We start from the raw sequence: 13582 nt of genomic DNA on the forward strand, positions 1-13582 counted from the left end.
CCGCAATCTTTTGTGCCTCGACGAAATTTTACACCCCTTTCATCTCGGCTGGCTGAGTTGCAATTATTCGCGGGGAAAGAACAATTGGTTTCTGCAGATCGTTGTGCGCTAACTCGCGTGGCAGATTAACGTACCTCTCGAGATTTCTGTTTGCCCCCTTGCTTTAGAAATACTTGCCGCGTATCGAGTATTCCGTAAAGAATGGAATAACGCAACTGATTTCTTAAAAGCATACGTATCCACGCACGTGCAATGCTGCGCGCCAAATATTTTCACCAGGGAAATTACCTACCACAGTCACGTCTAAAAAACGGGAAAAAATGTATCGTCGACGAAGCAGAAAATAGTGACGTGTAAACGGGGTAGCGTATTCGCATCGTTTACTTTGAATTATCAGCTATTAGCAGAGCCGAACGTTTGCGTACGTTTCTCGGCACATCGAACTTGTACGAAAACCACTGGCAAAAAGTTTCCGATCAGACGTACTGATGCGAAATTTACTAAAGACATTCATGTTTCAGAACTACAACATATTATTATATATAGTTAAAAGTGATGGGAAACTAAGAGGGGCATAGTATACAGTGAAAAAACAACAAAATAACATAAAGTTCAATTTACTACCAAAGAGAAACAAGGGAAAACACAAAATGTTACGTGGAAAAAAGTTTCCGATTGGTAGAAATCCTGGAAAAAAGTTTCCGATCATAGGTCGAATAATTAGCTCCTTGAATGGATGAAGCGTGTACGAGAAATACAAACACAAGAGGAGATCGCGACAATGTAAACAGAAGTTCACCTCTGAGATATTTGTTAGTTAGTAGTAATATTTCATTCGGTACACACGCGAGTAAAAAGTGTGCAATATGCCATCACGTCAGCTGTATTCAAAAGATATAAAGTTAAGAATAATTGAGCTTCTCACGCAAGGAATTAGTCAAAGAAGAGTCGCTGAAATCATAGGGTGCAGCCAAAGCAGTATTAGTGATTTAAGAAGGAAGTATGAGGAAACGGGTAGTCTAACTAATCGAAAACGATGTGGCCGTCCTCGTGCAACAACTAGACGAAACAACTAGACAAATTCATATTAGTCGTAGTGTATAATAGTTATTAGTGATATTTAAAAACATATCGACATAATGGGCCGAAAGAAATGCGACATTGTTCGTAAGTATTTTAAAACGTGCGATGACAGAATGAAAATGCGATGTACAGTTGGAAGTTGCTCTGCAACAATTTCGGTATGTATACACAATTTCTACTTTGTTTAAATTTTCAGACACTTAAGGGGGCATCCCACATTAATAAGGGTTTAACTTAAACGTAACTGAAAGAAAAAATTATTTCAAACTACTTTTGAGATAATTTTAAACTACGTCTGATCGGAAACTTTTTGCCAGAGGTTGTAGTACACTGTGTACTCGCGAACCTGCGATTTGTGCGACGCCGGACTGCAAACATTTCGGCAAAAATGGATCAATCAACATTTACCTTCAGATCGTTCTTCGCCTCCCCTCCCAGAGCTGCTCGGGCGGCCGCCACCCTTCCAACGGGGGTTGTCTGGCAGCGACATTAACTTTCTAGCTACGACGGAGAACGTTCGATCAGAATTCGTAATTTTGAATAATCGACGACAGAGGAGAGGTCCTCTGTTCGCCCCGGGAAAATTTAGAGCTGGTGTCCCGAATATGTAAGCTCTTTCGCCCCGTTTCCTTCGACGGGGCCCGTCCAGATTAACCTTCATCGTCGGAAGTAAGTTTTCGAATCTCGGTTAAGTTTCCAACGGCGAGGAATTTGCATGGCGCGGTAGACTGGCATTTGGTAAATTACAGAACTTTTCTCCTCCGCTGATCTGCCGCTATCTTCGTCTAGCACCCTCTCCCCGCTCGTCTCTTCTCTATATCGATCCATTCCCTTCTTATTCTTTCGCCGGACGTCGTCGTGCTTTTCATTTTTCTCCCCCCCACCCCTCCCTGTTTCACTTTCTTCTCGTATGTCTATTCATTCGCACATATTTCTTTGCTTGCAAAGTACACACAAGTCTCCCAGGGTCTGCAACTTTGTTACTCATTGCCAGTAGCACCTCACGTGCCGTGACCCCAGAGTCTGACTAACCTTTCAGACACCCATCAGCGATATTGATGAGGGCTTCCCATCGGCTATCATTATACACATCTTTATGTCTACCTCCTGAATTCAAGAAATCACCATCTTCTTCTCTCTCATCGTTCCCTCCGCCGTTTCTGTCTACTTATCAACATTCTGCTTTCGTTTTTCATTTCTCGTTCACGTCCCTTCATTCCATAGGCGCCGTCACTTGCTCCTCCCCTCGTTCGAGCAATTTGCGTTATCCATAGCGGGGAATCTGTTCCCTAGAGCAACGCACCGACTCGACGCCGGTAACCTTGTGGAAAGATCGGGGCACCGTCGAATTCTTCTCTGCTAGTGGTAGCGCGGTGTAAAGAGAAAAGAAACGAAGCGATGGAAAAAGGGAGCCCAACCGGCCCATTCGCAATCGAGGTCGGCTGTGCCGTCTCTTCACCTCCAGACGACCTACGGATGCGTCGCCGTTCCGCTGGAAAATCTTTCGCTTTTCAGGACGTCTCGAGCCGCAGACGCGTTAAACCAACGACTAGAAGATTCCTCCGCGAAAGGCTCGGCAGCATCGCGGGACGCATCGATAAAGATAAAGTTTGCCAGACGATAAAGTTCCGCCGTGACAAAAACGCCCCGCTCGCTACGGCCGGGACTATTCATTCTCTCCGGGAGGGTTGCCTCTCGTGCTTTTTAAATGCACGAGGGGCGCGCCATCGCCCCGTGCTCCTCCCGCGCCAGGGAAAATATTAATATTCCCGCCCAGGGAACGCAGAATATGGAGATTCATCCGTGTAGTAGATTGCTTTACTTAATTGCACTCTCATTCGCGCGCATCTAGGTGGTAACAGGGCATTAAAAATATTGGGTCGAGGAATATTGCACGGGTCCATAGGCTGGGCTCACCTCGAGGTGTTTCCACGCTCGTATAAGGGGTTGGAACGTTTTTTCGCGTGTCACGGGGCCTGAGAGTTGAGTGGTTATCAAAGATCGTGTAGCAGGTGTGGAAGGAAACGAACAGTTAGACAGAGGAATTCAGCATGAGAGGGTAGGACCGTGCCAGACACGACATTCCACGCTCCCGTTTTTACCACTTTCCGCTGTACACGCAAGTGTCTGCCGCATTGTAGGGGGCCGTCGAGCAGGCACCCCGAAATTCTATCCTTCAGCGACACACGCGCCGGTTAAATTGTGGAACAGAGACGAAGCGTCGGCGGAGCCGAATATTCGCTACCCGTAGCTGCGTGTAAACGATTTCTAGCTACCCATTACGCCTCCCGTCCGCGTGGCGAGGGAAGAAACACCGTTGCGTTCAATGACGTAGGGATATTCTATTTCGAAGCCCCGGAAACTTCTGTTTGAGTGGTCGTAACGCGTCGTTCCAGCCCGAGAGTTCTTAAGTGCGGATGAAAACTACCCCCGCCGCGAAGCCAGGGGACGAGGGGGATGGAAAAGAGATGAGGGAAAAAATGGATTCTCGCGATGCGAGAATATAAACGTCGCACGCAGCTGCAGGTGCATCAGACTTCTTTCTCGTCGCGTACCCTCCGCAAGCGGGCCGAACGGGAAAGGGGTGAGTCTCTTCTGCTTGCTTTTCGCGCGTCTGACTCTCCACTCCGACTCGGCGAATTTCTTCCGCTCCCAGGAACGTCTCGCCGATTGATAACACCGTCGCCAGCGACGGAAATATTCTTGTACGTTTATGGCTCATGCATATGTAAAATTTCAATGTCGCTCCGCCCCCTCGACTCCACCCCACCACCAGCTGGGGAGATATATCCGCGTCGTAAAAACTGTCCGTCTGTTTTTACTGTTATACTCGCGTGGAAAGAGTTCCCGCACGGTTACAGAATTTACATCATAAATAAGGCATCCTTAATGGCAAAAGAATTTTTATACTTCCCCTCCGGATCGTAAAGTTGCCCAGGATGACGGGGACACCGCCAACGAATGGACCCCGTCTTTTTGTCCTCGCGTTCGGCGATCCTCGCGAGCGAATCCTTTATGATAATTCGTTGCTGAATAAGCGGACCGCTGGCCTCTTTTCGATGCTTGTTTTTCGCCACGCTACTAATCCTTCGATCGACGTGGTGATTACTTTTAATCGCGATCTCAAATCTCACGGATTTTTATTGGCAGATGTGATGCTTCGAGTCCACTTCCAATTCTGCTAGCGTTGATGTCTTAGTGCATCGCTCAATCGAGAGTCTCAATTTCATGTTAATTTGTGCAGGATGCAACTATAGTCTCCTCGTCACCTGACATTACTCGTCACGATGCAACGAAGCACGCGTCCGAAGACGTTAACGTCCCGCCATTTCGGTCTATCGCACGGACTAAATGGATTCCAGTCTCAACTTTCGGTTTGATGTCGCCGAGGTCAACCTGTCGCGAATTGAAATGTCAGGAATTTAACAATATTACGGAAAGAAATATACAATGACAACGGCTTTATAAATACAATCAAACCGAGCGATTATTTGAATGCGATTTAGATGCCTGATGTCACTGTCCAACACGATTTTTGTTCCGCAATATCCACTGGGTGATTCTTGTAGTTTGTCGCCATCAACCTCAGTTTTTGAGAAATTCGATTTTGAAAAAATTGCAAATTTTCAACTTTGAACATCTTTTGTGTCGAAATGGTAATAGTTATTCGGTTGCTCGTTGCGTTAAATTATTCTATGAACCCTCCCGAATACAACGATATAAGTTATTATTGCATTACGAACATTTAAATCTGTTTAAATAACGATCAAATTAAAAAGTACACCCGAAATACACTCATTTTTGAAGATATCTTACAATTTATTTCCATAACTAAGGGTCTAGGACGTTTATTGTATGTTGATGTATTAAATTTTATCTCTTTATGCTAATTTTAGTTACAACGTATGTATCTCACAAGATGAAGAATACACAGTAATTCCCAAAGGATTATTTTGTTTCTTAACTTTTGTCGGTAAGTGTATTTAAATGCCTATAATTCAATAATAACTTATATCGTTGTGTTCCCGAGGGTTCATAGAATAATTTGACGGAGCAACCAACCGAATAACTATTACCGTTTCGACAGGAAAGATGTTCAAAGTTGAAAATTTGCAATTTTTTTGAAAATCGAATCTCTCAAAAACTGAGAGAAAACCTGTAAGAAACGGCTATCGAATGTTGCAGAACAGAAAAAAAAGTTCAATTTTGTTGGACAGTGTATTCAAACGTGCGTCATCGTCGGAAGGTAACGCTGAGCTGGATTTCGTAAACAGAATGATCATCGAATTATCGGGAAAGATATCAAGTGAAAGAGGCGATGATAGATTACCGCCATCATAAGTCGTGACTAAGCGTTTAACGAAATTTTCACAGAGGATCCGCTGGTTCAACGGGAGTTCGGTAAGGTGATCGCGAAAGGATTTTCCACGGAATATTTTACCCCTGCGAGGGGCCTGCCATCGAGAACCGCGAATTCGAAGATTCCATCCGAGGATTCCAACCGTCAGTGTTTCACCGAAAGCAAACAGCTTCTTCAGCTTATTGCTAATCTTCCAAAAACCAAAGACTTTTCGTTGCTTCGAGAAAGTTGAGCTACTGACGTTACGAAAGTAACAGTTTCCTGGGGTGAACAGTGAATCGTTACCGTAAAAGTGAGCTACTTGGGAGCCAATAATTCGATAGGCCGAGCGATTTTCGTTGACTTTATGGCGTCTGGGTCTAGTTTTCGGGCGAATCGTCGCGCCACCTCTTCCGTCCGGGACGGATAATTAAGAACGTTACAGGAGGATACGTGATGGCGGAGTAATTGGATGCCGCGTGACAGGGTGAATGTTTTGATGCAGTCGTTCCAACCCCCGTACACCCCCGTCGTACCCCTGTTCCCCGACAGCAGCGTCCCGCCACGTCGCCTATCCATTTCCGTGGAAAGTTAATTTGTAGAAAGCCGGTGAAACACGTAGAATAAATACGCCCTTCCGCTTAACGTGCCGGTCATGCAGCCACGCTATATCAGTCTCGTTTGTCATGCACGGAGCAACAGCAACGACGTTATCGCGCCCGCGATTAATATCCCTTGACAAATCGGGGGTATGGGATGGGAAGGCAGGTATGGCATGCCCTCGAGGAAGAGAAAAAGATTTTGGGAATAGATTATTGTTTCGTCCTTGTTCAATTATTGATGGGGAAGAATCAGGGAAGTTCGTGATGTACCGCCGTGTTTCTTGTTCGAAGGGGCTATCGACGAATTCGCCGCGTGTTTGCTATGATCATCGATTTTGTAATTATCGTTGGACATTATCAGTGGGCCGTGATTAGTGATCGTACATTAGGCAGTCGGCGCTCCTGGTTCGGAGTTTCTTGGTAGGTCGCGTTGAATCAAAGCGACTTCTTAGCTCGTGCCAGCACGGGGCACGTAGCGATCGAGCAATTCCGAGGAATTCCTCCCCGCAGAAACGTCATAGCGGATTTCAAACGCGTCATCCTCAAATTCACGCCTTTTCACAATCGCTTGTTCCGCGGCAAGGGGCCGCACACGTCCTATGTACGTGTCCAAATTCAATCGATTCGACACCCACCCACGCCCGACCTTTTATTTCCCCGTTCGGCATCCAATCAAAAAGCACTCTGTCAGAGCTCCCTTTTGGCGTTGAATTCCTCGTGACCGCCGTGGCCAGACAATTAACGCACAGTCGTTAGAAAGCAGCCTCGGTGGCCTCGATATCCGACTTCCCGTGCTGTTTCTCCAGGCCCGCTTCGGCAGGCCGGCCACCCTCGCCCCCTCCGTCACCATCCTCTCCCTTTATCCCTATTGTAGTTATTTTTCCAGCGCTGAAAATGTCGCTGGTATAGCTGGTAAAGCAAACAATCGGGTCACTGTTACGACGCGTTTGTTGACGAGGGACAAGCGGCTGAAACAAAAAAAAAGGAAGAAAGGACGCGCAGGAAGCGAGCAAAGAGGAGGTCGCGGGGAAACGGCGAAAGAGAAAGGCAGCTAGAGGAGAAAGGGGGCCTGGCGGGTTGTGGCGGGTGGCACGGGGATGGTGGGGGGCGAACCATGGTGGCAGAAAAGGAAGAGACCGAGAAGCGAGAGGAGCAAAGATTCAAAGCGGCCGGAGCCTTTTGGTAGAACCATTCTAATTGGGGCAGATGTTAATTAAGGCGCGCTTAGGCGAAGACGACGAGACGGCGACGATGTGGACGGGACTTTGTTCGCGAAAATAATGATCTTCCCATTATCCGGCACTACCGTCTGTCCTCCCTTAACCATTGTCCCCTTCATCGTTCGCGTTATCGTCTTTATTGTTCCCTTCGATGCGAGTCCCTCTCTTTTCTCACCTTTTCTTTTATTCCCGCCCCCGCATCTGCCGTCGCGAATGAACCCGCGCCGGCTAAACGACGGGATCCATTGGGGAAGGAAGATTCATCGGGACACGCGCGATCCTAATTTTTTTCATTCCCCGGCGAAATTAAGTGGCCCGGGCAATTTAAGTTCGGTTCCAAGCAGCAGAAGTATTACCCGAGAACGATCCTGGTTCGCGTGGTGTACCTTATTGACGCTAACGCTGTTCCGTGGTAGTTTCGATGACTAAAAACTGAACCGAAAACCTCTGATCACCTTGGCTGGCTCTTACCTCTAATGTTCAGGTGCCCTAAACTCCCTGACACTGTACGCTGCAGCGTGGCACCGGCTTCGCCCCCATAGATACCCTAATGACCGTAAGAAACTGCATTGTCCGTCCGGACCGCAGCGTGAGCACAGCCATGTGACTTTAACAGTCGGGACATTCCACGCGAAATCGGACACTTTTTGGAGTAACATTTCGGATGTGGCTGAAATTTGAATGTGGCGTAGTCTTTAGGGATATATAAACATATCTCGAAGGATTTTTGACAATTTTGAAAAATGTCGATTTTACAGCTGTTTGAATGTAAGTGCTAACTTTTTTTCAATAAATTATAACTATGGAAGTAGTAAACGGATGGAGATGAGCTTTACGGCGATTTGTAGAAAAGACATTGCAGTTTTAAGAAAAAATTATTTCAGTTTCAGAAACAATTTTTTTTAACCATTTTTGTGCAATTATTTTAAACAAATGCAGGTTTTTAATCCCCGACAAAACGAGCAGAAAAAAATCAAAAGTCGGTTGAGAATTGACGGTGATACGGAATTTTGTCCACAAAAAGGCATTTTGGAACCACTGTGCGTGCGATACCCGCAGCGGCCAAGCGGCTATACCTCATATTCTTATACAGGATTCTCGAAAATGTTAAGTATTCGAAAAAAACTGAAGGAGGAAAACTCTTACTGTTTTTCATATCCAACATAATACAGTATCTGAATTTTTGGTGTTCGCAATATTTTCCTTGAAACGAGGGTGACTTTTAGTTTTTTAAATGGAATGCTATATATTTGATTACCCAATATGAAAGCGACTGTCAAGACAAATTCAACCATATGGTATACTATGACCTTCAAGGCCACACAAGGTTAGGAAAGCAAAAATCCTTCGAGATATGTTTATATATCCCTAAAGACTACACTTCACATCCGAAATGTTACTCCAAAAAGTGTCCGATTTCGCGTGGAATCTCTCAGTCACCCTCTTCAGGCCTGGCGTCTATTCGTCAGCGAGACAAAGCCCAGGATAGCCACGGTGCACCATCATCGCGGAAGGAAACGAAATTACCAAGCGGCCCGTTCGAGGCACGGGCACACCTGCGTCTCGGGCAGCCAGGGGGCAACAATGAACCGCACAAGCATTTGTCCTCGCGGGCCCGTTCATCTCGTATTACCGTGAATTAATTTACAACTTCCCTCCGGCTCGGTTAATATCCGCGATGGGCCTGCGTGCGATAGACCGATAAAGTCACCGGTAATTGGATGACGTACAAACGCGCACTTCAACAAGTGTCATCCGATCTAAAGCAGCTCGGTCGAGCGGATCTAACGTCGTGGCTGTCGTCGACGGTGCCGTTGTCGTCATTGCGCCCATCCGTCATCGGGATAATACGATTCGATTAGAAATATCGCTAACGACGTCGCGAGCCTCGCAGCCAGTCAGGGAGCGCGTCGCCCCGGATGATTAATGAAAGCTCGGCCCGGCAACTCCCCTCTGCGCCGCTGCGTCGCTCTCTTACCTCCTTTGATGGATGAAACTTCTCGACCTGCGTGGAAAATACAATTTCAGTGTTCGCGCTCTCGTGATACCTGACGATTTAACGAGACGCCCGGCCGGGCTTGCGTCCCTTTTCTTTCTTTTCTACGGCAGCCTCAACGCCATCATCATTAACACTCGCTCGCGCGTGTGCACACGAGGTCCCGAGACAGACGACGCGATATTATATGCGGTGTAATTAACGAGAGTCCCGACGCTTGCCCTACGATTCCGTTTGTCCTCTTTCCAGCGCTTCGTCTTTTCGCGCGTGTATCCCCGCTCTCGCCCGCCGCCCTTCCCTCCTTTCCGCCAACAGGCGACTCCTCCGCCGCCGCTGTGTTCTCGTTTTCGGCCCCCGGGAGCGCTCGCGATTTTATTTCACCGCCGAGAGGGTCGAGAGGGCCGAGTGGCCGGTAATTGAACGCGATTGCGATGTATTTTCCTCGATATCGATTACCGCCCCGAGCGACTTTAGAATTTATCCTTGAACCAGTTCCTGTCTACCACCCGCCCTCTCGCACCCATCCCACTGTTCCACGAGTTCGCGTTAATGAACGCCCTTTCTGGGCGACGCGTTCGATCCGAACGTTAGGCGTGTTGTCGCAGTCGCCCGTGTAACCTCCTTCGCGCGTCGTGCACTTCAAAGACAATGATCAGCGCGATACGCTTGTGTACCTACTTTCCACGGACAATGAGCGTTTTGCCCGGGGACCATCAGTGGCTCGAGAATTTCGAGCGAACCGCAGCATTACTTGTTCAAGTATGGCAAGCATTCAATCGAATTCCCACCGCGACAGCCCCAAGTAATTTCCTTCCGACTGGCCAGCTCTAAGAGCGCGCAACTAAATCATCTCCTTTCAATCCACGCAGTTACTCCGCATCAGGAGCAACTGACAAGAAACTCGAGCCGTCGCGGAGCGAAAACACAGAAACCCTCGCAGCGTTTTCGTGCACGTAATAAAAACTAAATGGCGCCGGAAAAGACAGATTCTTCAAGCCCTGACAGCTCTCAAAAGCCGCTTCACCCTCGACGCTGGGCCCTGCAAATTAGGTCGCGCGTTCATTCAGATTCCGAGGCGCGATCAAATCGTCGCTTTTTCACCGTCATAGCCAGAGACCCGTTTGGTAACGAGACTATTTCCTTATTTATCTGCGCTCACGTTCATCCTGCCCCCAGCTTCTGTCACGCTCCCTTGCCTCGCGCCTCGTCCCACCCCCGTCGGCGCAGCCCGTTTGCAGAAGTACTTACACGGTCTGGGGGCCGAGTCGAGTAACCGTGGGGACGGTCGGGGGTTGTAGCGAGGCGAGGAAGCTTCTCGCGGGGCAACGGGGGTGTGATAAATTTCTCGGCTGTCAGACGAGGGGTGCGTGATTAATCGCGGCATATCGCGACGTAACCGGGTGTCCACGTCGAGAGGGATGATCGCCGGGGCTTTCCGACTTTTCGGATTCGTTTGTCGTTCCGTTCGGGACTGGCCACGCCGATTATTCGGCGTAGCTCTTAATTATACCGCGACACGCGAGCTCCTCGTTACGACCACGTGCTCCGCGCTCACCCTGCGCACATGGACGGAACTGTCGTGTCTCCGGGACACGCTCGTGGCTCGGCCGTCGTCGTTGCCGTTAAAATTCGTGTCGTCCCGATGGCTGAAGGACCGCACTTAAACACCGTGAAAGATTAAAGCCGTTTGCCTCGCGGACGACCGCTTCCGCGATGACCGTTATCGGCCTGCTCCTGGCAGCGGTGCGTGCTAGAGTTTTGCGGGCTTTGTTGCGGTATCGATGTTCGCGGCCCATTGAAACGCGAAAGTCGACCGGTGGCTCGATAACGGACCCGTGGCGGCCGCGATTTAACATTTATTGTTGCGTCCAATAGAAAGAACTGCACTGGCTAGCTGTTGCCACGCGGGAGGGTGGATAAAATTGTAATTGAACAGCGGGGGATGAGAATGTTTTCGGATGGTATCTCGATCGGATTGGTTTGTGTATTTTACTTGAAATCTGGGAATAGTGTCTGGCGATGTGTGTCACACTCTACTAGCCGCCTGTATTTTAATTGTTGCTTTCACCTGCTCTGTACTCGCCAGAGCATGGCTAATTTGCACCACACTGTCCTTTGTATTAGTACTCTGTGTAGAATCACACTGAAAGCGGCTTCGTTAGTTAGCATCTCTAATTCACGGCTGGCCGTCGTGAAAAGACTCTGCAGCGTGATCCGTTCACAAAGAGTGTCACATCGACCGATTACTTTCGTTCTAATTTTAGCGCCGGCACGCCGCAATTACGTCGATTTTGTTAAAATATTGATCGTGCCGCGGGGGCAGTCAGTCACCGTGGAGAATTGCGAATAACAAAGGGCCGGCCCATTCACGCCGTAACAAGGGCACGCTGGAAATTGCATAAATTCCGCGTAACAGCCAGTCGAGATGCAAAAGTTTTTCACTGCTACACGAAGTTACACGCTGCGGCATTACCGGCACTCGAAGAGCCGTGGCCTGTGACGCGCGTCGAAATCGCTAAACAAGAGCCCCAGCGAGACCTCGTCGGTTCCATCGGTTGCCGGTTTCGGCGACGGTGCTGTTAGTTAAATATGCTACTCGAAATGCCTGTGACAAGTGGAAGTTATAGATGATTAAGTGGAGGCATATTGTTTTGATTTAATTGCCGGCGAAGCTTGTTCGCTGATGGGTCCGTGCCGTGGAAACAATAACGCGTCAAAATCAGACCGACGTGCCCGCGCTGTCGCGCGAGCGAAATATAATAAACTATTATACGAACGAATGATTTTCCCCGCAACAAAAGTCCACGACACTGCTGTGCCTCTAAATCCTCGTTTACTCCAATTTGTCATCTAAAGTATCAGCATTACGCGCGGCACAATAGTAACACTCGAGTCGTCCATGGTTTATGTAGCGGAACGCAAGTAGTATAAGTCAGCCAGTAGTACGAGTCGCCAGTGGTCAGACGTGTGTCGTAGAAGATCGCGTAACAGCTCATCGTGAACAGCGTCCCTTTAATATACACTGACACAATGTTTCGCATCCTCTAGCTTCAATTTAAAGGTTGGCTAGCCGCTTGGTAAAATTGATAAAACAGAAGTTTGCACGCCACATAAAAATTCGTAATGCACGAGAAAGTAATCCCATCGAGTAATTGATTTTCTTTCCTTCCTTTTAATTCCCTCGTTATACATGCGTGAACTTTCATTTTAATAATAGGATTTCAATGGTCGGGCGTTCATTCTCATGCACGAAGATTAAATTACACAAATTTCGGTTCAATTTGCATCGGGAGCGAAATCGATCATTACTGGCTCGGATAAATACCGCCTCGAGTATCGAAAGGGCGACCACGAGGCCGGGCATCGTTTTTCTCGAGCCACGCCGATAAAATCGTAGATGTGCGCGCGTTTAGTGCGTATTAACAAGGCTTTCGAGCGGTCTATAAACTGCTGTAGGTAATGGAGCGGCATAGTTACATCTCCGGTGATCTATACTACGCAGCCACAATAATAGACGACATATAGAGTAGTAGTACGCGGTCTACGCTATGCATTGAGGTCGACAGTAAGGGGTTAAAGTCGTTTCGGTAGTATTCCTGTATACACGATTCAATTCAGTGACCGTATATCTCAAGATCGTATGCATAAATACGTATCCATCTAGACGTACACGTGTAAACAGACAGATACATAGACACTGCTCATACCTATTTATTTCAACGACTCTATGCTTCGGTGAAAGTAACATTGTATTTTTAGAATAAAATTTATATATCAATTCCAAATATTTATCGCTCAAGATGCGCATCTAAACTACTAGTTCTCGACAGGGCAATCAGGACTTATTTTATTTATTTTTTTTATTTATTTTTTTTTGTTTATACGGATGACTCCTTTTATATACAAAGGTTTACAAAGTGTTGTCAGAAAATAATTGAATGGGACGCTATTCAGACGCTATCCTGGTGGCCATGACTCGTCGCGCTTGCAATTTCAAAGAAGTGGGAATCCAAAAAAGTTCAGCTCGCAAGCATAGGTATTACCGGAGGAATTAGATATTTATACTTATGGGATAAGGTCGCGTAAGATAAATCCCGCCGTTTCAAGTTCACCGGTGCGAGGCTCCGAGATCCCAGACAGACTTATTCGCTTTAGGAATCACATGAATAATTCCTTCTGTTTCGGTTAAGGACCAGTTTAATAAAACACCATGCCGCCGTGAGTGTGCCTTTGTGCTCGTTATATAACACGATGTTACAGGCAATTGAGAGCAAATGTACCGTTTTTGATTTAACGGATCGTAAATCGTGTTTACCTGACCGTCCAATAATCCCGAGGCGAG

This window comes from Andrena cerasifolii, chromosome 3 (assembly GCF_050908995.1).
Source record: "Andrena cerasifolii isolate SP2316 chromosome 3, iyAndCera1_principal, whole genome shotgun sequence".
In the NCBI taxonomy this organism is placed as follows: Eukaryota; Metazoa; Arthropoda; class Insecta; order Hymenoptera; family Andrenidae; genus Andrena; species Andrena cerasifolii.